Source organism: Carettochelys insculpta, chromosome 21 (genome assembly GCF_033958435.1).
Source record: "Carettochelys insculpta isolate YL-2023 chromosome 21, ASM3395843v1, whole genome shotgun sequence".
In the NCBI taxonomy this organism is placed as follows: domain Eukaryota; kingdom Metazoa; phylum Chordata; order Testudines; family Carettochelyidae; genus Carettochelys; species Carettochelys insculpta.
In genome coordinates, this window is record NC_134157.1 from 5,345,571 (window position 1) to 5,373,509 (window position 27,939).

General features: G+C 46.1%; 1 protein-coding gene across 1 annotated transcript in view; it reads left to right on the forward strand.

Annotated features, from left to right (window-relative positions):
- Positions 1 to 261: 261 nt before the first annotated feature.
- The window catches only part of BRINP1 (BMP/retinoic acid inducible neural specific 1), a 105,202-nt gene continuing 77,524 nt past the window's right edge, over positions 262 to 27,939 (forward strand). The window contains exon 1 of the mRNA XM_075015373.1: positions 262 to 364. The gene's annotated coding sequence lies outside the window, so the exon portion shown is untranslated. The remainder of the gene's footprint in view (positions 365 to 27,939) is intronic.

A 27,939-nucleotide genomic window follows, 5' to 3' on the forward strand; every position in this document is an offset into this window, starting at 1 on the left:
TGCTTTCCAGCCCCCTCTGCGTTCTGCCCGCTGCCGCCGCGGCTCCTTCCTCGATGGCTACGGACTGATCGGCAGCGCAGCGGGGCGGGGGGACGAGGCGGGAGGCCGCGGACAGCGGGAGCGGGGGGACGGACGGACGGACGGGCGGGCCTGCCTCTGCCTCTGCCTCTGCCTTCGCGCTTGCCAGCTGGAGCCGGGCGGGGGATCTGCTGAGCATGAAAAGGACTGATCCCGCGCCAGCCGCCCCACGCCTGCCCCGCGCGCGCTATGCCCGCCGGACACAGCCGCCAGCCCCGCAGGTCCTGCCGCGCCCTCTGAGCCCCGCCGGCCAGCAGCTCTCGGCCCAGGAGGACGGGAACCTCAGGTACGGAGCCGGCTCGCTCCCCCCGCCGCCGCCGCTGCTGCGCCCCTGCCCGGCTGCGTCTCGGCGGCCGGGCGCGTGATCGCTTCCCGGGCGGAATGTCCTTATCTACCGCGCCCGGTTAAATCCCGGCCAGGGCCGGGAACACCGCCCCCCCGTTAAATGCTGGCCCCGGGAGCGAGGGCAGGGCCCCCCCTGCGTTAAATCCCGTCCCCGGAGCCAGGGCCGGGACCCCCCCCCGCGTTAAATCCTGTCCCCGGAGCCAGAGCAGGGACACCCCCGCCCTGTTAAATCCCGTCCCCTGAGCCAGGGCCGCAACCCCCTGTTACATCCCGTCCCAGGAGCCAGGGACTGGAACCCCACCGCCGTTAAATCCTGTCTGAGGAGTAAGGGCAGGGCCCCCCTCCCAATTAAATCCCATCCCTGGAGTCAGGGTAGGGACCCCACTGTTAAATCTCATCCCCAGAGCCAGGGACCTTCCCCCGCCCCATTAAATCCCATTCCTGGAGTCAGGGCCAGGGACACCCCACCCTGTTAAATCCCACACCTGCAGTCAGGGCTGGGGGACCCCACACCCCGTTAAATCCCACCCCTGGAGACAGGGCCAGAGGATCTCCCTACACACTGTGCCTTGCAGTCTTGTTTGGGCTGCAGGAAGTTAGGGTGGTGTTTCAATGCAGACGTCCTGTATCCTAATTTGCTTGGGGGTGGGGGTTGGGATGTCTGGCAGGATATTTTCACGTAGAGGGGCCGGGAGTTATTTCATGCCAGGGGAGCACCTCGCTAGGTCAAGGTAGGCTCGAAAATGCATGGCAGGGAGGGGGCAGCCTGCAGCCAGAGCAGGAGGCGCAGGTTAAAAATCCCCAGTCCTAGTGAGGAGCCAGACTCTGGCTGCAGCCTGGGAAAACATCCCCAAAGAGCTGGTCTCGTCTCCACTTAATCCGCTGCTCCGTTTGGGCAAGTGACAAGCAAATCTTGTGGCAGGAGTCTGTCGTTTTAAATCCCGCCCAGGGCTCACTGCTGCTACTCCTAGTGGGAACGGGAAGAAACTGAAATACAACTAGGAATGGGGGTGGGGATGTGAGGGTAGAGAAGGACCATTTGTCTGGGGAGGGTCTGGCAGCCCCTCTCCCTGGGCTGGGATCTGTACTGTATGGAGGAGTCACTCAGTGGTGAAGGCTGCTTGCAACTCGGCCTGGGAAAAGAGGATAAGTTTGCCTTTCCCAGTCCATCAGGGATTTGCAGAGGTCAAGTGAGAGAGCAGTTCCCCACCATCACAGCATCACCCAGAGGTTCTGCATGCAGGCCATGCTTTCGATGAGCCAAGCGGCATCTGATGGTGCAGGGGTGTCTTGGAAAAAGGGGTGCAGAAACACCGGTGGGGGAACAAACTGCAGGGAAAATGGGGACCAGTTTCATGCATGAATGTAGCCTTGTGACTGATTTCCTGAGTCGATCCTGCAGGTACCACCATCAGAGCGCCTGGGTTTAGCCAGGCATGCCATCTGGGCATATCACGATAGTTCGGTAATGGGAGTTAAGCTGCTTTGGGGAGAGTTGCAGTGAAGTCTGGGGGTTGGCAAGTGAGGAAAAAGAGAATTAAGGCTTTGGTGCAAGAGAGGGGCAGATATTTTTAAAAAAAATTATCATATTTGTAGTGGTTCTCTTTCTCTCACACACCACAAAACTTGGTCTCTTTCCCCATCTCATGTTTGTAAACATGCCACATACCATCTTAGACACAAACAACTCCCCTCCCCATACACACACACATACACACACATTCTTGGTCCCTCTCCCTCACCCTCCCCGCCCCTTACAACCACACAATCTTGGACTCGCAAAATCTCCCACATACACTTCCCCCCTGTCTTGGTCTGTTTCGCTCATGTAAACACTCATCTAATGGTGTTGTGTGTGCAAGTCAAATCTCCAGGCAGGTTTGGTATCCTTGTCAATCCCCACCCCCACTCCCTCCCCAATGCAGTGGTTTGCTTTGGATGATTTGGGGGTTGCCTGCCTCCACCGCCCATTGCAGTGCAGCAGAAAAGGCTTGCATGGTTGGTTTTGTTTTACTGCTCTTTGCCTGGCCCAGGGACTGGGTAATTACTTCACCCCAGCAAAGGCAGACAGGCTGCAGCTGAGGCAGCATAAACTGTTGCCCAGAGAAGGAACCAACCCTGAACCCTGCAGAGTTTGAGCTAGAGGCAGCTGGAATCACTTGCAGATATCACACGTGCCCTGCTCTAGTTCTGTACATTGCCGCTGTGTGTGTGTGTGTGTGTAAGAGCGAGGGAAAGGGAGATTTTGCAAGCTCCACTTTCCCCTCCGTCTACCCATTAGACTCAGAGCAAAACCTTCCAGCCCTTAGAGCACACAGTCCCTCACCACCAGCACTTTGCTTTGCTGCCCCTCTAGTTCAGGGCTGAATACTCTGATGTTGTGCGGGAGGGATGATGATGTCACTGGTGTAAGATGGACTAACCACAGCCACCACCCTTCTTCCCTGCTTTCTTGCAAGGGCCCAGTTAGGAGATTGTGTAATCTCCCTAGGGGCAGGAATCTAATGAGGCCAGCTGACTGGCCTGGTAAAACTTCTGATTTCAGGGACACGCTGAGAGGATACTGCTACCTCTTAAAGCTGGATTGTGAAAGAGTTATCTGCTCTGCCCTCCCCGGTTCCTATGTTGAATAGCCTGGAAGTATTTGTAAAGCCAGATAAGAAGAGAAGTGGCATTCTGCTTCTGGGGAGTGTTAGGTGCAACTGAGCATGGCTGCTAATGTCTTTATAACACACATTTTGCTGTCTTTGTTCAATCAAAACTCCCATTACTTTCCCTGTGCAAATCAGTGCTTCAGGAAGAGCTGAAGAATTTGGCTTGGATAAAACCTGCCTGTGTTGATGTGTCTTTCTGCCCTACTGAGAAATCAGTCTGAATCTCCTGGGTTGACGTGTACAAAGGCATGAAAAATCAGATGTGGGGTTGAGACAATCCAAACTCCTAGGTATATGTCAAAGACCAGCAAATAAATCAAAAAGAAACTCTGAAGGGATGGGGGAGTAAACAAATGCAAGTCCCCGGAGGGAAACTTGGAGAAGCCAATCAAGGCATGCAGCAATATATGTGTATCTAGTGTCATTTGTGGGTGTTTGTGCCTATGTGAGAAACAAATGCCTCTATAATGAAAAGCCTTTCTGGTAACACTCCCAGCATTTGCTACCAAGAATCCCTGCATTAGTATCTCAGTTTACACAGGGAGTTGGTGGCCCTGGATGGAATTGTGACTCCCAGAAGGGGGCGCTCGGACTCCATTTGAGTTGTGGGAATGCTTTGCAAAGGAGATCAGCTGGCTCCACAGCCGCTGGGCTCCCAGTCAGATTAGATAGTACAGCATTTCCCCAGAATATTTTTGGTGAGATGAAGGCAAAGACTTGCACGAACTGCCCTTCTCGGTAGCATTTTCATTCCTCACAGAGTTGGAGCCAGTAGCTAATAAAAATAGCAGTTGATAATAGTTAATAATGACATATGCACTGTGTTTTGCCTCCTGGGATCCCAGGTGCGTTAACTGAATCTGGGCTAAACTCTTAGTTGATGTAAATCAGCAGACCTTAACTGAAATGAATGGGATTATGCTGAGTATCTGGCTCTGTGCATAAAGGAATCCCTTACCTTGTGCTGAAATGCAGCCACTTCTGGGATAAAGGCCAACAGCCAATCTGGGCCAGAAACTCTGCACTTTAAGAGTGGGAGAGAAATAGTCAGCTTCGCACACTGAAAATGTAGAGGTGAAAGTAGGGATGTTATTACCCATCATGGGGAATAGCTGGAGGCTTGGTTAGCTGCCTGACTCTTGCAAAACAGGGGCTGAGGGCAGGGAGGATCTTAATATTGTTAAGCAATAAGGACCTTGTCTCAGATCATCCCAGACCATACAGAAGCTCCTGGGCATTCAGAAGTTCAGCTTGTTTTCTGATTGGGGGTGGTGGGAAGATCTAGTGTATGGAAGGTCCTGTCCTTGTGTGGCTCATAGGGCACAATCTGTCCCACTGGTTTTATTTCTCACATGAAATGTGCCTTCATCCATGAGCACCATATTGATGCACTGACTGGGTTGGAGTTGTCTCAGAGTCAACTGAGTCACATGGGCCACTTTTCCTGCAGTATTCTGTGTTTTCTGTGGAGGCCTCCAATGTAGCTAATTACAAGCCCAGCTTTGCTTTGCTGATGCGATCTGAGAAGAGCACATCTCCTTCTGGCGTGGCTGCAGGTGGTAACTTTGGTGGTGGTGGTGGACCGTTTGGGTTCTGCTGCTGAGATTGATCCAGTTTATGTTTTGCTCTTGTTGGGGAAAGGAGGGGTAGAGTGAGTTAATTTGATACTTTTATATGGGAGTGAGAAAGGGGAGAGAAAGAAAGAAAGAGCCTGATTCACTTCACAATAAAGTCAGGAGGAGGATTCCCAATCACTTCAGTGGGCATTGGATCAGAGCCCAAATGAGGACAAAATAACCTTGAGATGTTGCTGTAAACAGTGGCTGGGGCTAAGTCTCAGGTCTCCTTGCTACTTGGGTGGATGGGTTTTAATACAACTTATCTACCTTCTTGCACTTTCCCTTTGGAATACGTGGCTTTTCATGCTTTGCTGAATCAGGCAATGAAGCAGGAATCTCCTGCAGCAGAACCAAAGGAGTTTTTTTTTGTGGTTTTTTTTTTGTTTTTTTTTTTTTTTTTAATTTGTTCAAATGGAGTATGTGCAGCAGGGAGAACTTAGTGGTGTTTACCATCTGTCGTGGGCAAGCAAAGGAGCTTAGATGTGGATCTCCAATAGTTCTGAGACAATTGTTGAGTGACAATGCCAAGTCAGTGTTTACAGCACAGCTGAGGGTACATCTACACTTACTGGGAGATTAACCTGGTCAGGGTCGATCTTCTGGGATTTGATTTCGAACGCCTAGGGGGAGTCAAGAAATCGAACTATCAGGGCTTGACAGTCGACCCCTGTACTCCTCCATATCAGTGAGGAAGGCCAGATAAGTCAGTCCTAGATACGTCAGTTCCAGTGATGCGATTGTCATAGCTGGAATTCTGCATCAAGGATCAACCTCCCGATCTAGTGTAGATCTGCCCTGAGTGTTGATTGCGGGAGGTTGACTAGATCACTCCAGTCTGGTAACATGTTGGTTGTAAAGCCCCAGGACATCAACTCTTCTTCACATAGCTGTTCCCCGTCACTTCAAAGGGCAGGGCTACACTACAGTGGAAGGTTGGATTAAGGTATGCAACTCTAGCTATGTTAATTACACAGGTATCTTAATTTGCGTTTCTGTGCAGTCTCCCAACTTCCCTTACTCCTAACGTGTGGCAGGAGAACCAGTACTGACGCAGGCACCCTGTAAGTTCGACTTAGAATGTCCCTACTAGGACAGCTAAATCAAACTCCAGACAATCAACCATGGCAAGGCAGATTTTCCCTGTGGTGAAGACTTACCCAAGGAAACAACTCATTTAAGAGCTGCTGGGTGTGACCTCATGCTAGTAATGGCAGCAACAGTTGCTGCTGGCTACTGGGATTGTTCAGAGCATCTTTGACTGCTGGTCTCCAGACACTAACTGGTTCGATGGGGTTCATACTCTGTGCTCTTGTTCAGTTATGTATTATTGTTTCATAATGTTTGTACTGATGAGAAAAATATTCTACAGAGTAGGGGACCCCAGCCATTAGGAGGCCCATGACTGGTTTCTACTCCTGGGCAAATGCTGTTGTCTGGACAGGCTGTAGTGTTGAACACTGGTTAAAGAGGCTCAAATGCTGACACTGGTCTTCTTGTGTTAATGCAGTACCTTTCCTCTCAAAGGATCTCAGGGTGGTCTTCAAAGTATGTCTCCCATGGATGACTTACTGTGGAATCAACCTGGGGTGAAATGTAGTGGCTGTTTATCAGCTACCCAACACAGCCTGAATGCAGAAGAAAAACAGTCCTGAGCATCAGTGGAATTCTAGAAGTACAAGAGAGCAATTTCTTCCGGCTCTGTTGGTTTAAAAGTGAAACCTAACACTGGAACAGAGAGAGGGCACATTGTCCATACAGGTCCCTAGCTAGGATGCTCAGTCTGTAGCAAAGCTGCTATGCACAGAGCCTCCCAGGTTGTGCAGCTCACACAAAACCAGCAGATCATATCAGAACTCCACCAAGAATCAAAACAGAATTGGCAGTGCATGACCAGCACTGACCACACGCTAGCAACATTTGTCGGTGTACCTTAGCATGCATACCATGCCTGCTGTTGTGCTGAGATGGTTTAACTTTTTGCACGCTGCTTCATCTGAACTACAGGTTGAGCCTCCCTAGTCCGTCTCTCTCTCCTCCAGCAACGTCTGTAATCCAGCATGATTTTAGTTAGCTGGACAACCGCTTACCGGGGGAGAGGCCAAGTTTCCTGTCGTCCCATAACATTTGTTTACAGCCACCAGTCCTGGCTCTCAGTATTCTGGGCTGTAGTTTAGCTGTAGTTTACTCCTAAATGTCCTCCAAGAGCCCAGTAAGCAGTGGAAGTGCTGGTTGTGCTGCTGGACAATCCTGACCTCCTGTGGTCTGGCAAGGTCTCTCATTTCACACTGGTTAGGTCCTGAGGGTGCCGGACAAGAGAGGTTCAACTTGTAGTACAAAAGGAAGCCTTGTAGGTTTGACAAGTGTTAGTATTCCTTGGACTTTCATCACCAGGCCCAGCCCAGCCCAGCCCAGAGGTGTAGCATACAGAATAAACAGCAGTAGGCTACAATCTCAGATAGTGTCAATAAAGCCACGAGACAGGGCCAGCCTTCCAAGTAGGCCATGTGAGAAGCCACCCATGAAATTGCTGGTTTTGGTTGGAGTCAGGCATAACAGCTCAGCTCTATTTATTTATTGCATCTTTTGGTTGAGTGGGAGATGGCCACTGCAAACTCATTGTGCTCCCTGCATGACCAATTGCCGAGTGCTGGCCCAGGGCTGCCATTTTGCACCAGCCAAGGAGCTATCCTTTATGGGTAAAATGAGTATCCCTCAGACTTGCCTCCTGGAATCTTCATTTCTATATGGGACCTTAATGATTCTGGGTGTAACTGTGGCCTGTGGTGATGTCTTTGAGAGGGTTACATACCCCATTGGAAATGCATGTGGAGTTATTAGACCTTAGTCCTCATGTTTCCAGTCCTGGCGTCTGCAGCCATTTGTCCTTGTACACCGTGGGTGCTCACCACGACAGGAAGCTTGTTTTTAAAACCTTGTCCTAATTGTTCTGTAATTACAAGTGTAGCGAGCATGTTTCAGTCATCCTCGCTGAGGGACAGAAGAACAAACTGAGGCAGCTCATAGAGTAGCTGAGTGGGGGATAAAATGAGTAAAGAATGGAAACTAGTTGCAGAAGTAGGCAAAGGGATGAACTTCAATATGGGTTGAGCAGTAGGACTGCAGAGCACGTGTGGACACTGGGACAAGCAAGTGTGATTGGTGCCACCATCACACAGTTGCACTTAATGGAGACAGCAGTGGGAAGGCCCTGAACACAGGTTTTTCAACGTTAGCACTACATGACTTCTCTTTAGAGCATGTAACAACAGGGAGAGATTCAGCGAAACAGCGGAAGCAAGAGATGTCTCTATAGGATGGAGAAAGAAGTGGTGAGGTTGTGTAGACATTCCACTGATTCTTTGCATCCGTTTGTTGTGTTAGAAGGTTGGTTACATTTTTTTTACAGGCAATTGTGGAGTATCATGAGTGGATCCTGAAGTGTACATAAAGGACTGGAGATAAGAGTCAGATAGTGATAGTGATAACATTGTAAAAAAGAAATAAAATATAAAATCACAAAAGTGTGTATAATATATTCTTAAGTCTGCTGTTGTTCCTGCAGCTGCAGGTGGGTGGTTATAGCTTACATCTGATTTACTTAAGCCCAAAAAAAATGCCCTTAGTTTCACTGTTTCTAGGTACAGAAACCATAATAGCAAGTGGCCCTGGGTATGCATCTTCCTAAAGATAGTCCAGGAAACGATTAGGAGATTACAACATGGTACCCAGGTGCCAGGCACACTCGCTGAAGGTATTTTTAAAGAGAAAATAACCCAGCTCTTTGGGTAAATCTGAAAGGTTTGGGTCTAACTACTACTTCTTGAGAAAGGGTAAATTCTGCCTTTCAATCCTTTTAAGAAAGTTTGATAATGTCAATAAAAGAATGGACAAAAGGAACCCAGTGATTACAATGTGTCTGACATCCTCTCAGATAACAAAGTAAGCCCTCCTGTAGCACCTAAAAGGCTAACAATATTATTTATTAGGTGATGAGTTTTTGTGGGAAAGACCCACTTCTTCAGATCTGGAGAATTACTGAGAGAAAGAGAACTGAGAAAATTCTGAGAGAAAAAAAAATCCGAGGAATCAGCTAAATAGTAGCTGATTCCTCAGGTTTTTTTTCTCTCATTTTTTTTTTCTCAGTAATTCTTCAGAATCTGCAAAAGTGGGTCTTTCCCACAAAAGCTCATCACCTAATAAATAATATTGCTAGTCTTTAAGGTGCAACAGGACTGCTCTCTTTGTTTTGTGAAGATACAGACTAACACAGCCATCTCTCTGAGACTGTCCTCTCAGATGGATGAAGAAGGCCCTCTTTAGAGAAGTTAATTCCTCCTGTGAATTAGAAGTAGCCAAGTCCTGTGAACAAAGGCATCACCATAAAGAGTTTCTACTCTGAGGCATGGACGTTAACAATGGGGAAACCCATTGTTTGATATTGGATCAGCATTGCTCAATACTTAGTGTTGTGATTTGGATGAGGATGTGAATAGCAAGTGGCTCATGATGGAAAAGATTCATTAAAGGCAAGGAGATGGGGGAGCAATTTAAGAAGAATCTGTTCAAACCACAGGATTAGCATTTACCTTGCAGGAATATAAAGTTAAAGGACTTTGGAGAAAATCATCTTCGCTTGCAGGATCCTCTGAGGCAAAAGCATGTCCCAGGTTAATGGGAGTATTGAGACTATGTAGCAGCATACATAATGGCAAGGAATTCTCCCTGCATGGATATTTAGACATGGTCTGAGTTGACAAGTTCCTTAAATAGGTGCTTGACTCTTTCCCCATTCATCAAAACTCATTTTGAAGGGTGTGCTTAACTCCCACTGATTGCATAATAGCTCCGGTGCTTCCCTGAACAGAGAACAGGGTGCTCACTAAAACACTGTCCCACAGACCAATCCACACAAGCAGACCCTTCGCAGCTATACATAGCCACATGGACTTTGAGAGGAGCTGATTGCAGGGATCAGACCCAATGTTCCCATGCCCTAGCATATGTGAAGCACTTGGAAGAGTTGCTAAAATCCACTCTCTTGGGTTGTGCCAAAATCTGGGTCAGGAAGAATGAAGAGCTATTCCAGGGACAATTATAAAGATGGATGGCAGTTTATAGACATTAAAAAGAAGTGTAGAAAATAATAGAAAGGACATTATAAATGAATAATACAAATGCTTTTTCAAACTGCTTTACAAATACTAACATATTAAATAAGCAAAGGCTGAGAAGAATGAGCTATTTAATCTGGAAAAAGAATGGCATTGGGGTATATCACACAATTGTTTGAAGGATACAATAGAAAGTAATGAGGAATATGCGTACTTTGTGATGTGACAAGAATTAGAGGACCTGTGTCAAAGAACACAACATTTAAAACCAAGGAAAAGGAAATATATTTTTTCAGTGAATGGTCAATAGAATTCTCTGCTGCAAGAGTTCATTGTGCGTGACTGGATTTTCAGCGTAAAGGCTGGGTTATGACAAGTAATAGCCTTTGCAACTCTGCCATTAAAGACAGTGATAATCAAATCTCCTCTTTCAGAGTGCAAACTGATCATTTTCTGGGGTTCAGAAGGAATGTATCCCTCTGCACAGAGCATTCCACAGGGGCTTAATCCTGTGCCCATTGAAGTCAAAGGGGAATTAGGAACGGAGTTCTGTCAGCAAAGAGCATTAAGGGAAGGTTCCAGCCAATGAAAGAGGCAAGGTGCCAGGTCACATGGTGCCATCTGATGTGACCTCTCCCATGTTACTATGTGCAACATGCTCATTGACTTCAAGCTGACTTTAGTCTCTGGTGCTGGGCCTAACATGAGAGCTCCATAGTATCTGGAAGAGGTTACTTCCATCCCTCCTATGTAAAAGAAGGGTGATAACTGACCCTGGCCTGCATCTATTGTGTGTCTTGCTTGGTTAGGTTGTAAAGAGAGATCCAGGGCTCAAACACCATTTAAAGTACAATAAATATCTTTCTATTGGCTGTAATAGGATTTAGAGCTGTCTGCCTGGGACAGAGTTTCTAACGTATTCAGCTGTTGGGGTATCAAAGTGGGAACAATAGGGTTCTTGAAAGTCTGTCTCTGGCAGGGCCACATCTCCAGACTGTCATTGTACAGTCTTAAAAAGACTTTCCTTCCTCTTCTGAGAACTGAAATTCAGGGGATCCTTTGGATCTGGGATTTTGGATTGGGCCCAGCGCTACTTACAGATGCCTCTAAATATAGAGATTCTGCCTTTGTCATTGCAACTCTTTTCAAGCAAGTGTGAATGATTACACTGCAAAGGTGGCACCACGCATCAGGTGTATAAAAAAGATGCAAAGACGTGCAATCAGCTGAAGTGACAGCGACAGCAGTGAGGGAACCAGGAAAGAGCGCAGGGCAACTTTTCAGAGCTGGTGGAAAGGATGAAAGGGAAGCAGCTGCAAAGAACTTGGGTGCTCTAGATGGAATAATCAGCCAGCCGGAGACGTGTGATAGGAAGATCTGACAGGTAGCACATGGAGTTCATTGGCAAGGCAGGTGTAAATGCTGAGCTAAGCTGCCATTTAGGGGTGAATGATGACTCAGCTTAGAGGACAGAAAATAAGGGGGAGATGCAATGGGCAGGCACAAAGCCCATGATAAGGTATTAGGTAGGTTGGACTGACTACTGTGTTCACAGAGACTTGGATGGGAATGGGTGGGTGGAGGGAAGATGTGAATGGGGAAAAATTAATAGGAGAACTTCAGGCAGGAAAATAAATGCTGGGTCGTCTGACAGCTACCTACATTACAGGAAGGTTTTTTGCAGATGATGGAGGGGAAGTGTGGAAGGGAGGGAGGATTTACACATGGAAGGCAGGTGGACCCCCATCACTGGCTGGATGGAATGAACCCATGACCTTAGGGGCTAAAGCCCTGGGCTCTACCACATGAGCGAAAAACCATCTGACTCTCAGCTGAGGCTGTAGAGCAGAGACTTCCCTCTGCCTTGTCAGTGGTCTCAGTGCCATGTGGGATCCGGACACATGAGTGGCAGGACTAGGAACCTGTGCCATTACGAGTTGTTGTGTTTTATGTGCAAGTCGGATTCAAGTGAATCGCTGTAGACTTGGGAGCCAGATTCAGATTTCAGTCCCGTGGATATAAAGCAGGAATAACCCTGGAGGTTTCAGTGATGTTATAGTGGACTGGCCCCCATATGAATGGAATCAGAATCTAGTCCCTTGTCTCAGTGACTGGAACGCTTGAAGACTGATGAGGCCCGAGAGGAAAGCATAACTTCTTTGTCACACACCACTCCAGGGAATCTAATTGAAATACCTGAGTGGCCAGAGAGGGATTTATTCCACACCATAGTGGCTGATCAGTCAATGCCCTGAAGCATGAGGACAGATGGCTCTGGAACATTTAGCTGAGGGAGCGTTTTCTATTAAATGACTTTTCATCTTGGTCATCACTGGAGATCAAACTCTGGAACTCCAGGGCTAAGAGCTTGAGCTGCTACTAAGGGATAAAGGCCCTGATGAATTTAGATGCCCCCTTGCTGGGAACCAAAGCAGATTCACATGCTGTGTGGCTCAGGCCTAGGGGAGTAGACCTAGCCTCCTGAGTGGTGGGTAAAGCCTCAGCATGGCTTTCTCCGTAGCTGTCCAGACCTTCATTTAGGAGACTCCTTCGTTTCTTGGCTCAGGGATGTCTGACTGCAGAAAGCAGGGAGGCTGTGACCCTCTTTACTTAATATCAAATCCATCACTGGTTCCAGACTTTTTACTTGAATCCCAATATTATAGGCTTCACATCACATTGGGGAGAGGGTGGGACAAAAGAAATGGAATCCATTGAAAACATCAGGAAGAAAAGGGAGCAAAGACTGGAGCAGAATCAAACAGAAATTCAGAGATGGAAAAGGAAAGAACAGAGGTGGGAAGAGAGGGCAAATTCTAATGAAAAGCTCCTTCAAATGTGAGCACCAGATCGCTTTGGTTGTGGTTTTCCTGTCCCTCACTGAAGACACAGGTTCAGGTAGATGTTCTTGTTTTAATTCACTTTCTCTCAGATAATAAACGTAGGTTTAAATTAGTGGGGAGAATAAGTCCACAAACTCAACTCCTTCAGTCTTCCTGTGATTTCCCATGCCTGGCAATGAGTTTTCAGGGGCTGTTTTTATTTATTATCTGCTTTCTCATGGTGCCTAGCAACCCCACCTAAGCTGGGGGCCACAAATCCGTTACGCCTGGCACAACAAATAGTGAGAGAAGTCCCTTCCTGGAATTGCTTGCACCCAAATAGAAAAGACAGACAACAGATGGCAGAGGAAACAGAAACACACAGAGAAGAAATGATTTGCCAAAGGTAGCACAGCAGGTCAGTGTCAGAGTCAGTTGAAGCAAATTTGCTTTATCTAACTTCCTTGCTAGTGCCTTCTCTACTGATCAACATGCTAGTTATATGCTGTATCATTCTCCATTCCTCCCTTTCTTATTTTTTCTTTCCATTCATCTTTATCATTGTTTGTTGCCCCTCTCCTGCTCCCTTTCATCCTCTTCTCTATTCCTGCTTTCCCCTCTTCTCCTCCGTTAGATGCTAACTAATGTTCTAGCATGTGTTAATAATGAGCCTTAGCCAGCACCATTTTAGATGCATAAAGGAAGGGGATGAGGTGGATAGAGTAGGAGAGAGGGAGCAGATGGAGGAAGAGAAAGAGATTAATTTGTGGATGGTGCTTAATTTATTTTAGTGTCTGGACCTAGGTTTCAGTTGAGCATCTGTGGTAAGACACGAGACCAGTCATACACTTGGAAGCTGCTCCAGCATAGCCTCCTGAATCTTCAGTGGAACAGCGAATCCAAATGTAACAAGGAACGGGCAGATTTATGGGCTTTGGCAATGGCTGGGTAGCTGGGGGATTTATTTTCTGGGTGCAGACAACTGACAAAGAGGAAGCAAGGGCTCACATGAAGGATGAGGGAATGCAAGACATTTTCAATGAGACAGGAGAGGGGAATGGAGATCATATCTTATCTGGACAGTGAAAAGCTCGAGAACTTGGCTGCAATGTAGGCCTGGGATTTTAGTCCTCCATGTGGGTTTCTGCATGCGGACTTCTTCCAATGCTAAAATAAAACCAGATTTGACTGTGAATGCTCAATCAGGGGTTAAGGTGCTCTTTGCACAATGAGTTCTGCATGCTGGCAGGGATTTGGTTACCTTCTGGTTTGTGCAATGCATATCAAAGGCTTAGTACCCAAATCCAAGACAAAGGCATAATTCCTTATCACTTTATGAAGTTCTGCAAAGGTGCCTTTTTGTTATTCCCCCGGCTCCCACTCCCTGCTCTGTATACCCTGGATTCTGTTTTTCCACTCCATTTCCACCTGATGAAGTGGGTTTTCCCCACAAAAACCTACGTCCTAATAAATTTGTTAGTCTCTCAGGTGCTGTTATTTGTGAAGCTACAGACTAGCCAGGTACTGTTTTGTTATTGTTATTCATTGGCTAATAACCTGGTATGGACAAAAGGATGTGAATGTTGGGGTGCAGCACATCTGTGACAGGCAAAAGCTCTGGAAGATTAAGATATTTTCACTCCTGACAGCAGCCTGTAGAACTGAGTTGTAAAAATATCCAATGTGGTGTAGGAAAGCTGATGGCAAGCATCTATTTTAGTGCTGGTAGATCTAGAAGGAAAGTTTTGCCTCTAGTAATTTCGGTTGCCCAAACAAGGAAGGATGAAGCTGCTAGGTGCAAACCAGGAAGAAGCTATGACCTATCCAACTGGCTGATTTTGACCGAGCGTACTATGTTAACTTTGAACCACGCTGTCAAAGGCCTTGTAATGTGATAGACAACGTGAGTCATTTTCTATTGATATAGTGGCTTCAAGGTGGCACTTGTCTTCAGTTGGGATATCCTCCACCTTTATGTACACAGGAGAGAAGGCTGGTGGTAGAATTCATGTTCTGCATTTGATTCACCCCAATGTAAGAGACTTTTCTTTTAATTCTATGCCACAGCTGTGGTTGGAGGGGAAGAAAGCTTTTTTTCTTTTCTGCGGCAGAATACATCACGTTTCCACCAGTGGGGTTGTTCTGGCTGGTAGACAGCCAAGCTAATGGGGAAATATTTTCCGATGTGGAGACGTTTTCTAGTGACTTTGCCCACTCTTGGATTTCACTCACTGCCATCAGGGGAACAGAGTTTTGCTGGGGCTAGGCAGCCAAGGAAGCAAATACGAGGTCTTCTCTGGGTCAGTCTCAGGCTGACTTGCTCATTGAGGCACTAGAAGTGTTAGGGACATGCCACACTGTGATTTTCCCCCATACCCAAGTTGTTGGTAACATCTAGCAGAGGTCTATGGGTGCATTATTGGTGGAGGATCCCAGGAGGACAAGGATTCCGTTTATCCTACTGGTCAGTCTGTTGTGTGCTCTCCTATATGCCCAACCCGCAGAGAATATGATGCTGTTACAGCTCCTTGGTAATCATAGAGGATTACATGCTGCTGAGGTCCCTGGTTCAATATCTGGTGTGTCAACCCATCACACCTGCTGCTCTCAAATGGATTGTGAGGCCCCTGCTCAATGAGCCATGCTGAAATACAGGTAGCAACTTATTGCTCTTTCTCTAATGCTCTACTGAGGCTTTTGCATTATCAAGAGTCCTCAGCCTTCCCTGACCCCCTTTTCTATCTGAGCATGGATCAGAGACTCCACCAGTCTTCATGGTCAATGATAAAGGAATCAGCCTGGATACTTAAGTGGAAATCTTTGCAAGTCCCTTCCTGTTGCCTTTGGGTTGTGGGTTGGGCATGGAAAAAGAGTACGTAAACACAATAGCCTGGAAAGCAGCTTTTCATTCTATGAGGAATGAGGGGTCAGAGATGTGAAACATCTGGCAGGGAAGGCTAGAGGCACCCTGAAGGAGTTCTGATCTTCTCTCCCAAAGAGGGTGCAGAAGGTGGCAGTTGGTAATCACCTCGAGGACTCTGCTTTGGGGTAGATTGTGCTCTCGCCATTTTGTGTGAAGGTGCTCGGGTAGGGACTTGACCTTGAACAAGAGCAGCATCTCTGCAAAGAAATGTTACCATCCTATGGCTATTCTCCCCCACTACTTTTTTTTTCATTCTTGAATCTCTAAAACAAAGTGCAATAGGTTTACTCAAACTTGCCAGCATTATTCTACTTAGGCCTGAGACCAAGAATGCAAAATTTCATCTGAAAAGGAGAATTGGAATGAGGAAGCTTCAATATGACCTTAATGATGTTAGCATTCACTATAGGTTGAACCTCCCTGGTCTGGCGCCCTCAGGACCTGAGCAGTCCTAAGCCAGAGAATTTCCTGGATCAGGGAAGGTCAGTGTGGCCTGATGCTCCCGTTTCCTGATGCTCTCCTGCTGCTAGAGCTCTGCTTTCCCAAGGCTGCCCAACTGCCTTGATTTCTCCCTATTGCCTGGCTGCCCCACTTCCCCCAGGTGGCTTCTCTGCTGCCAGAGGCTCCTGCTTTCCCCAGACACTGTGGGTTCCACTTTTCTCTGTCCCCTTGGGTTTCCACTTTCCCTCAGCCCCCTCATACAGCAATTTTCCTGGCCTCAGCCCACCAGTTTGTCCCTGTAAGTGCTCCCATGGGTCGCTAACAATGCCAGATCAAGGATGTTACTGGATGACAGAAGTCTGGATTGGGCAGATTCATCCTGTTTTACTGAAAAGCTATAATCCATAGTGCCAGGCTGCTGGTGCTGCAGTAGACCAAATAGAGGGATCTTCAGGCCAAGGTGTAGTTTAAGCATCACCAGAAAGCCTTCACCTCCAAACATACAGAGGGGCTGAAACCCAAAAGTCACTAAACTATTAACGGGTCTCCTTAGGTTTGCCCTGGCTTGTAGAAAGCAGAAGCCAACACATGCATTCTGGTTAGCAAAGCAGAGGTGCAGACGTCTGTTCTGGTAACATGTAAACCTCTCCTTGTCAAAGAGTAGGAAGATGGTTGGAGCATCAAGGTAAGAAGCAGCCACTACCACGTTTTTGGCCCTCCAGCACTGTGTGATGTGTGGTTGCTGTGGGAGTGTGGCCATAGCAACCTGCCGTGCTTTGCACATCCAGCGCCTCCAGCTCCCAATACCAATGCTGCCCTGGCCTTTCCCACTCTGGACAGCTCCCTGCCTCACCTTGGCTGTCTCCTGTGTGCTGTGGAAAGAATAGTTAATCCGTAACCCTTCTCCTCTCTAGTGCTTCCAGGCAGTACCATGTACCTTTTAGCCCTCTATGGTGCATGAGTGCCCTTTCTTGGTGTACATTATGCTATACACTTTCATTTAAAATGGAGTCCCTGTTCACACACAATTCAAGGCTTGCACACAGATTTTGGCAGCCTGATACAGCATAGATCTTAGTCCCGAGACCTCAGTGCCCTCAATCTCTTATCGAATCACAGTGAACACACACAAATTGTTGTGGATAACTTTCTCCATGAAGATGAAGAATCAATACGGTTGCCTTGTTATCACCTCTGCTCTGAGCTGTTGCTCTCTCTTTCACTTATGCCTCTTTGCTGTAGTTGTTTTCTGTCACCCTTCCTCCCCCACCCTCTGCACATGGTGATATAAATCCACTTACATCTGTGTATCTGCAGTGCAGGCAAACAATCCTGACACAGAGATTAACACAAAATAGCATTTGGACAAAGACACCAGGTAAAATTTTCAAAAGCAGCTCAGTCCTAACACAAGTCGATGTGCTTTAAGATCCCAAATCACTTAAGCTTCTGAAACTGTTACCTACACATTTCACAGCATGAGTGGACAAGTGTACTTTGCACCAGGCAAAGGATACCAAGGATGTGGTCCATGCCTAAAGAGTTTACATTTAGGATTTATTAGAAAATGGAATTTCCTTTCTATAGGAAATTTCAAACTTCAAAAAAAAAAAATCCATTCCAAGTCAGCATAATATTTCTACATTTCCCAAAGTCCCAAAATTTTGAAAATGATTTTTTTTATTTGGGACCATAGGAATGATTTGCTTTTAATACGAAAGTCTAAATGTAGTGTTCTTACATTATTAAAACAAAAGGGCAAAGTCAATTTTTTATATATTCCCCGTAGAAAATGGACATGGCTGAATTTTGACAAAAATGCATTTTCGAACAGAAAATCTTTTCCACTGATCTATTTTCACCAGCTCTGATCATGATCCATCTAAACTGAGAAGCAGCACAGATAAGGAAATCCTCCAGGTGATCTGTGGATGGATTTATCACAGAGCAGAAGAGTTTCAAAGAAGGGAATAAATAAAAGCCAGGACAAGTGATTGCTCTAAATCTGGGTTACAGTCTAAAGGTGAGAGGTGTCCAGATCTGGTTGTTTTGGGCCCTGGTTGTTTTGATCCTGGGAAGGTTACCCTCTTCATCCTGAACAAATTTCTCATGCATCTGATGAAGCAGGTCTTTGCCTATGAAAGCTTAAGCGCCAAAATATCTTAGTCTATAAGGTGCCACAGGGCTTCTTGTTGTTCTCAAAGATACAGATTAACATGACTACCTCTCTGATCCTCATCATCCTGTGGATCTAAACTTCAGAGTCAGTCCTGTGGGTAAGGCTATTAGAAATTCAGATACTGATCTGGGTTCAGATTTTGGACGTCACTGGATTTTGAGACCCTATCTGTGGCAGGGACCTATCTCTAGGAACAGCTTTCCTATGTTAGATTCATGATGGTAAGAAAAAGGCAGCATATTTTTCTGTCCTTTGGAGTCCATCTCCCATACTGGGGGCTCAGAAGAGAGCCAAAAAGGGTACTCCACAATCATTTGCTTCTGACTTCTGGGGCTGTTGAAGGAACTCTCTTATCCTAGGCCAGAAATTCTCCCAACTGCCTTTGTTTTCAGCCTGGTTCTCCTTTGTCTCCCAGGAAATGTGACAAACACATATTTTGCTAGTAATTAAATAATCACTTGCTGTTCCTGGGTTAATTCATGGTTATGATTTATCATTGAGTTTAGTATTAGAGGTTAATACAATATTACACTGTTTCCTTGCAGTTAGACCTAAACCAGACCCTGGTGACTTGAATGATTTTTATGCCAGACCCGACAATACCAGAAGCAGTAATTTAGGTAGTGCAGGCTTATGGCTAGAGCAAGGGCCGAGCAATAAAGATTCCACAATATGCCATTGTATTGATGTTTCTTGGGCAAGTAGCTAAGGCCATTTTTTTTTCAGACTTGAGTGTCTAATTCAAGGCATTTCTATCAGTACCAGTAAATAAGCAGCCTGAATTCTAGAGGCTCTAGGAATTCAGAGATCCCAGGAAAGCTCTGTGGTACTCAGCCTCACCCGAATACGCATTTAGTCCTCCCTGTGGGGTAATTCCCATGAGTAAGTGTACACCAATGGAAAAGAGCTCCACACTGCATCCTACTGTGTTTCTGTTTCTTCATCTGTGAAATGGGTCTAATTCTCATTCTCTCTCTCTCTCTCTCTCTCTCTCTCTCTCTTTCAGTCACACACACCCACACTCCCCCACACACATTACTTGTGTGGCTCCTGTCTCTACACTGTTTAGCACTTCTCAATCTTTAATGCATTTATTCTCCCAACTCCCTATTATCCCCATTTGACAACGAGGGAATTGAGGCACAGAAAGGCTGAGTGACTTAGGCAAGGTCACAATGGACATCTGGGGCAGAGCCTGGAACTGAATCTATATCTGGAGGCCTGGTTTGATTCTCTATTTGTAAGCTCACCCACCCAACACACCTATTTACCCACCTTACAGCTATGTTTGTGATCAGCCCTCCGATGGAGGGGAGGAGGAGAGACAGAGGGGGCAATCCCCCAGGGGGCTGGGTAGTTTAAAGGGTCCCAGGTACCTGGCTGCTGCTGCGGTACCTCTGCCACTCTGGAGAAAGTGTCTCTTGATTCAAAGATGCTTTCAGTGTGCCCCATGCAGGTTCCAGGACACATTCCTGGGCCCCGGAACCTGCATATAGAAATGAAAAGTGTCTTTGAATCAAGTGACGCTGTTGCAGCTTTTCCTCAGCAGGCAGGTTGAATCGGGGAAGGGAGCAGAGGTGTGGTGTGGCTGCCCTGGGCCTCCTTCAATCATCTGGGGACAATGGTGGGTCAGCCCAGGGCTCTTGTGACAGGGAGAAAGGGGCTTGGGGTTTCTCCGAGTGGACAGGGGGCTTGTAACCCCAGGCCTGGGAAGGAGGAAGGGAGCCCCTTGATTTTTCTGTCCTGGGTCCCAGAACTGCTGTTGTTGGAGCTGGTTGTGATGCTTGATGTGCAAGACATCTTGGCTCTTTCAGCTGTCATATCAATCAGTGATCAGTTACTGAGGGGAATGTTGAACACTTGCCAATGATTCTCAATAGCCTGGTCTCAGAGGCCTGAAATTCCTTGTTCTTTCTGTAGTGAGCTCTATCAAAGACCCACTGAAGGTTCCTCTACTTGTTTCAGGAGTTTCCAGAGAGCAATTTTTCAGGAAGGGCTTAAGCAGATGTTGGCAGGACGGGTGAGTCTAAATCCATAAGAAGACTTTATAGCCAGTGCAGATTATTCAGTCATTCCATGTAAAAGCAGATCAGCCCTGGGCCAGAATCCACATCAGCCAACAGACCAGAATCTTTTCCCCTACTTCTCCACATCTCTCTCTGGGTTCATTTGCATTGCCCCTGTGTAGTGACAGGGCCTGCAGTAGTGCTGAGTTAAACAGGGCTCTTCATGCCTGAAGCCAGAGCTGTCATCATCCAAACAGCAGGAGCTTTACCTGGAGAAGTGATGGGCTGTGCATTTTAACCCTTTGTGCTCCTTGATAGAGGGGCAATAGGATCCTGCAGGAACCAGACTTTCCATAGGGTGGGAGGTTCCACAATTGTGTGTTAGGTTTTTTTCCGTTTGAAAATTGAACAAAAACAAAATCAAGACAAACGAAACCAAAAAAGGCCAAAAAACAAACAAACAAAAAGTCCCCCCCAACTCTTGAAATTTCCAGCAAACAAAATTCTGAAGCAAATGATTTTATACTGATCATAACATTTTATTTCACTAAAACTGAAATGTTTCATTCTAATCTTGACATTTTAAGGTATTTCCATTACATAATATAAAATTTAAAACATTGAAACCAAAAGACATTTTTCAAATAGCAAAATGAAACTGTTGAGGCTGGAATAACATGCCCTACGAGCAGAGACAATCTGTGTTCTTAGCGCAACCTTTATTTGAACCAAAGAACATGGGCTTGCATTCACAACTACTATGAAGACAATGAATACCAGAGGTACAGAAAACGATATTGTCCAATTATCTTCTCCTGGGGTGTAGTAGACTCACAATGCATTTCTCCTGTGAGGCTCCAACTATGCTTTACATTCTAGCATATCCATACCTTATTCACATCAGAGCAATCATGCAATCAATTATTAAGCATTGTGTCTTGCATAACTTCAGTTTACATAATTTTGCTGCCCATGCTATTTTCATGTTACCTTACTCCATACAGGGACCTTCCTTGCTTTCAGTACAGTGACTTTTTTCCGTATCTTTTGTGTATTTAGTGTACTGATTAACTTCCTCTTATCTATGTCATTTAATACAAAACATTCATTTTCATCCCACATTTCAGAGGAATTTACCAGGCAATGTTCATGTGAAGCAAAGAACAGGTAGAAAGCAGTAAGGTTATCAGGTTTGTCCAGAGTCATTTACTATATGTGATCCACACTTACGATATTTTCTGCAAAACAGTCCATTTCATTCTCATCAAAATGCTTTCTTTCTTTCTTTCTCCTGGAATAAAGTCTCTTTACAGCCAGCAGTCCTGTCTCACAGCATTCTGTTCTGTTATTTAGCTCTAATTTACTCCTAAATGTTTTCTGAGAGCCCAGTAAGCAGTGGATGTGTTGGTAATGTTGCTAGACAATATTGACTTCCTGGGGTTTGGCAAATTTTCTTGTTTACCGCTGGTCTGGTCCCAGGGGTGCTGGGCTAGAATGAGTCAACCCTGTACCATAGTTCTTGCGAGAAAGGTCTAGCTTGTGGTGTTTCTAGTCCAGCATTGCCATGATAACTGACTAAGTAGTGGGATTGTTGGGGTTTATTTGAATGGAACTTCTGAGGTCTTTGAGGTTTACCCATGGAACAGATGCCCAACGTCGGTTTCCTCTTTCAGACCATAACTAACTTGTGTCTCCTGGGATTTCACATTTGTAACTATGGCACACAATGCAGCCACTCAGAAATTTATGCCAACCACTGGGCTGCACTGTCCATCTTTTTACAAAGGAACCTCAGAGGTATGAACCCCTGGGGAAAGGGGCCTATTCATAACGCTGAAATGTTCGTAACTTGGAACAAACCACTGTGGCCGTTCTTTAAGTTTTACAACTGGATGTTGACTTCATTCAGCTTTAAAACTGCACTAAGCAGAAGAAAAATGCGGATTTCCCTTTTTTTTTTTTTAAATTAGTTTACATTTAACACAGTATAGTACTGTATGGGCGGTGGGAGCATTGTTCATTTGTTCATCTCTCCTGCTGCCTGATTGTGTACTTCTGGTTCCAAACGAGATGTGTGGTTAACTAATCAGTTCGTAACTCTGGTGTTTGTAATTCTGAGGTTGCACTGTACTCCAGAGGCATGCACAGATCCCGTCATTTGAGGTATGAGATCCTCTGATATTTATGTAGGGAATAGGCCAAAGAATTGAGCACTCCCAGTTGCATCCAGCTGAGGGAAGTGGTGTCCAGCATCGCCATTTTAGTAAGGGTGTGGTCTTGCAAGGTGTGTCTGCCATTATTATTATTGTGCTGGTTATTATTGTGCAGGTTATTATTAATTATTTACATTACAGTAGTGCCTAGAGATCCCAGCTGACTGCAGGGCTGCATTTTGCTAACAGATGAACAAATGCAAAGCAAGAGACAGTCCCTACCCCAATGAAACTGCAGTCTAGACAGGCCAGGAAGGTAAACCACAATGCCATCCTTCATTCTAATGCACTATTTTTGTGCCAGGTGTTAGTGGTGGTTAAATTTGAAGACTCAGACCAAAGGGCTATCTATAAATCTGGGAACCTCATTTCCCCTCTTCTGACCCCCACACCCAATCTCTGCAAAGTCTCTGGGGCGTCTCCAGTATCAGGGCAGCTCTGGAATGCCATCTAACACTGTAATTTGAGACTTAAGTTTGTTAGCAGTCAGATTTAATAGACCTCACAATATTGCCTTAAACACCAAATAATCCCACTTAGTAGGTTTTTATGACTTCCATGGGGACCAGCCCTGTAGTGTGTATTAATGTTTAATGCCAAACAACATCTTTTAAGCAGCTATGGGGAGAAAAGACACTAATAAAAAAATTAACTTGATTGTGATATAATTGTCTAGACTGGCAGGGAAAGTCATGTTATTTCCTTTTCCTTTGTCCCTAGTCCTGCTCTAAATGCTTTTTCTTCCAGCCTTCTTCCAGAACCAAGGTTTGCCCCTTCTTCCAGCTACCTGGAGGGGATATCATCCACATGTTGATTTAGATCCGCCCACTGATAACTGTTTGGGTAAAGATCTGCATGAACAGATAGGAAACAATTCTCCCAAGGTCCTTTCATCAAAACTTGCCTTTAGGAAACATGGTGGAAAGCAGGCAGCCATTTTGTGAGTGGCTTTGTCTTTGGTCTCAGATGAACAAAAACAACCAAAAATGCCATGCTACTCCACATCTGAGATAGTAGACTGGTGATTTGGTTGAGGACTATTGCAGGCATTCCACTTAGTGTTCCACAATGGGCTTGAAATGGACAGGGGATTGAAGTCAAGTATCTCTCCGTTCTCGAGCCAAAGAAAAGTGCTTAAGGAGAACTGATCCTGGGTGTCTGACAATGAGGAAGTTACTGAGGGTTTTAATAAGTGAACAACAGGAATAGTCTATATGTGCTGTGCAACTGATCGTTAACTGATGGTTGTCTAGTAGAGAAACTTACAAGTTTTTGTTGTCTGGAGGAAAACAAGCAGTCCTGTAGCACCTTAAAGACTAAAAATGTATTTATTAGGTAAGAAACTTTTGTGGGCAAGATCCCCTTCAGATTTTTAGATTTGAAGCAGATAATTAGAATCCAGAATATATATAGCCAGGGTCGCGGGGTCACGCTTAACTTATAGGACCACTGGAAGAAGGAAATTAAGTGGGATGTATGCCAGTCCTGCACATACGGTCTTCCCCTGCTTTATGAGGGCAATTTGTTCCTGAAAAACCCCTCTTAGGGCAAATTCTCATAAGTCGAAAACATAATTACCATTAATTTCAATGGGAAAAAATTTTGTGTGTTCCTGAGCCCCAAAATCTACACCCATTTATGCTAAAACAACACTAAATCCCATTAAAATGAACACAATTACTTCAATAGTTAACATTAGGTATCATAACACAGCCTAACAAGGCATTTTCCCTTCATTAATTACAGTACAAAAAATGAGGAGGGAGATCTGCCAGGAAGCCAATGCCTCCTTGTTTTGCATCATCACCAGGATGCGGTGGCTGAGCTGCAGTACGAAGCAGGAATTCGGGAGAGGCGCGGAGCTCAGAAAAGTCCTCCCAGTAGTGCGGCCTGGGGAGCAGAACCTGGTGCCAGGGGGCAGTCCCAGGTGGAGAAACAGGGCTGTGAGCACCTGGGAGTGAGGCGCAAAGCTGGGGAGCTGCCCACGACTGCAGAAGCAGGGCCAGTGCAAGGGGGCAGGCAGGGCAGAGGAGGGCACTGGGAGACAGCCCAGCCTAAGCACAGCTTAGGTTAAGCAGGGAGGGGGCAGTGCCAGGGGCTGGCTGCGTGGGGAGCTAGGCAGGAACAGGGGGCCCCCGGCTGGCGAGGGGCAATGCCTCACTTGTGCGGGGCTGTGCGATGCAGAGGCCCCGCTGGCAGCAGCCGAGGCTCTAAATGCGACGGAACGCTGTAGGCGGTGAGCAGAGCCTGAGGCACAGTTGTGCAGGGCAGGCGGTGGTGGCCCCCTAGCCACCCGGGGGACAAGCGGCAGGGGCGGGTCCAGGATGGGCTGCGCGCCAAGTATTCATGTCTCGCAAGAGCGCCTGGGAGCCTGCGGCCACCATCCAGGCTGGGGCGCGCCGCTGCTGCAGCGCTGAGTTGGAGACCCCAACCAGCCACAGCAGTGTATCCTCATAAGTTTGAGGAAATGCCTCATAAGGTGAAGTAGGGGTATTAAATGAAACTCCTCATAAATTCGAATTCTCATAACCTGAATGGGCATATCTCGGGGTATGACTGTAACAAAGGTGGGGAAATTGCCCCTGTAATGCATACAATAATTGAGATCGCTGATAAGCCCCAGGTTAAATGTATCAAACTTGGAAATGAATTCCAGTTCAGAGGTTCCCCTTTGTAATTTTGTGATAAAATCCTTTTGTAGAAGAATGGCTCCTTTTAAAATCCTTTACTGAATGCCCAGGGAGGTTAGTGTTCCCCTATAGCAGGGGTCATTAACCTTTCTAAGGTGGAGTGCCGATATCTGACCTTTTGACTGCTATGTATGGTCCCAGAGCCAGTGAGACTTTTTAAAGTCACTAATAGTCCTACTCACAACAGCTTCATTAATAAATAAATAAAGATGTTGCAAAAAAAGCAAACATGATTCTGGGATGCATTAGCAGGTGTGTTGTGAACAAGACACAAGAAGTCATTCTTCCACTCTACTCTGCTCTGGTTAGGCACCAGTTGGAGTATTGTGTCCAGGTCTGGGTGCCCTATTTGAAGAAAGATGTGGAGAAATTGGAAAGGGTCCAGAAAAGAGCAACAAGAATGATCAAGGGACTAGAGAACATGACTTATGAAGAAAGGCTGAAAGAATTGGGCTTGTTTAGTTTGGAAAAAAAGAAGATTAAGGGGGGACATGATAGTACTTTTCAGGTATCTAAAAGGGTGTCATAAGGAAGAGGGAGAAAACTTGTTCTTCTTGGCCTCTGAGGATAAAACAAGAAACAATGGGCTTAAACTGCAGCAAGGGAGGTTTAGGCTGGACGCTAGGAAAAAGTTCCTAACTGTCAGGGTGGTCAAACACTGGAATAAATTGCCTTGGAAGGCTGTGGAATCTCCATTATTGGAGATACTCAAGAAGAGGATGGTCTAGACAGTACTTGGTCCTGCCATGACGGCAGGGGGCTGGACATGATGACCTCTCAAGGTCCCTTCCAGTCCTAGCATTCTATGATTTTAAGATGTGGAGCTTTACCCATAAGGTGATGGTTGGCAGCATTAGCTGGTCTTTTGTTAATCTACGGGGTGCAGGGGCTGAGCTCCTACCTCACGTGCCAATAAAAATCAGCTCTGCCATTCTTGGCATCGAAGCTGGGGCTTGCTGACCCCTGCCCTATAGGTTTATGTGCATTCCAATTCTTGATGTCAGATTTATGTCCGTTCATCCTTTGGTGCAGAGGCTGCCCTGATTGTCTAATGTACATGGTAGGGAAGCATTCCTGGTGCATGGTGGCATATATCACATTAGTGGGTATGCAGATGTATGAGCCCTGATGGTATGGTTGATGTGGTTAGGTCCAGTGTGTCTGGAGGAAGCATGCGATTTGCACACAAGCTCTGAGAATCAGAGGTATAGCCTGCAGCGATGACTAAAACTTAGGCATTCTGTCCTGTATTCTAATTGTGGCTCTGAGCCCAAGATCATATGATGCCTATGAGGTTTTGGTTTTTTTTTTTTTAATCCAGCCTCAGACCTTTTCTCCGTCTGTGGCATGGGGCAAGCCATTCATCTCTCTTCATTCTTACTATTAATTACTACTGTGTGCAGAGCCCAGAACAACCAGCCAGGGTCAGGATTCCGTTGTGCTTGGTGCTATAGAAATACCTAAAGCCATGAACTTTGTCTCAGAGCACTGACAAATAGGTAAGCAAAAGGAGGAGAGGGGTTAGTTTTGGAAAATGATCAACACTATCTTACCAATTTTATTGAAATTTTGAGGAAAAAAAGAATTTGAAATGGAAAAAAATGAATGTGAATTTTTCAATTACCTGTGTTTACAGTCTGGGAATAGGCAGGCCAGGAAACAGGAAGACAGAGGAATAGGAGTTATCTGGATAATCTAATGGACTAAGATATGAAGTGGTACTGCATATATCCTGTATTGTCATCCTTATTTTTAATCACTACCTCCATTCAGTTTATTGATTTATCATTCCTGCCTATTTATTTTAACTTCAGCCTTTTTGGGGAGGGGAGTGGGGTGCATGGTCTGTTAAATATCTTCCTGTAGTGTTTCTGTGATATTTTACTGAAGCCTTTTTCATTTGTATATACCTCGTTATAGCTGCCTACCCAAAGACTGTACCCAACTGCCCTTGGTAGCTCCATTGTTTCTCCCTCCTCCTCTTCTGTGTCTCTATTTACCTTGATTTTTCCATACTCGCCTACCTGACCAGTGTGTTCTGAGCCGTGAGGAAGGTGTTTGGAAGATCACACGTTAAGGACAGACATAGTGTTGAGCAGCAGCATGGTCTATTAGCCGTGGACTTGTGTTCTGGTTCTAGGGGTGCCATTGACCTTCTGTATGACCGCGACTGGTTTCATCTCTCGGTCTGTCTTCCCTTCCACCCTTTGACTGGCCTGTCGATGCAGATCGCAAGCTCTGGCGCTGGGACTGTGTGTTGAAATTCATTTGAGTACAGCCTAATGCGGTCAATCTCTGGCCTGCTGTTGAGCTTATCACTGTAGTCCTGGAGTCCTTCATACTCAGCACCAGGTAGTTACAGTGATTTGTTGAAAGTTACATGATGAATCAGTGGTGGAGGGCAGGACTGGATTGCTGGTCTCCAGCCCCGTGACTTAACCAGTAGACCACCCTTCCTTCTCGCTTAGGCCCTCTCGGCACTACCACAAGACAGAGAATAGTAATAGTCACCACAGTAACAGGAGGCAGATGGGGAAAGCTAACAGAGACAGTTCTATGATGACATCCATTGCCTCTATTTAATGCTTTCCTTTTGCGTTTGGTGTAAATTCAGCGGGGGGGAAGGGGAGACAGCTCAACAGAACATTGGAAAACAGGCAACAGGGATTGTTAGCTTTCTAAAGTGCCGCAGAGCTCGCTTGCAGGATCTCAGACATATGCTCTGCGCACGTGCAGACTCCCACGTACGCCTGTCACACACTCGCCACCACCAACGCCCAGTCACACGCTGGATGGTGATGCGCCTGCACAAACACGGGCACACTCACAGTCGCATGCGGGAGCCTCATGTCACTTTC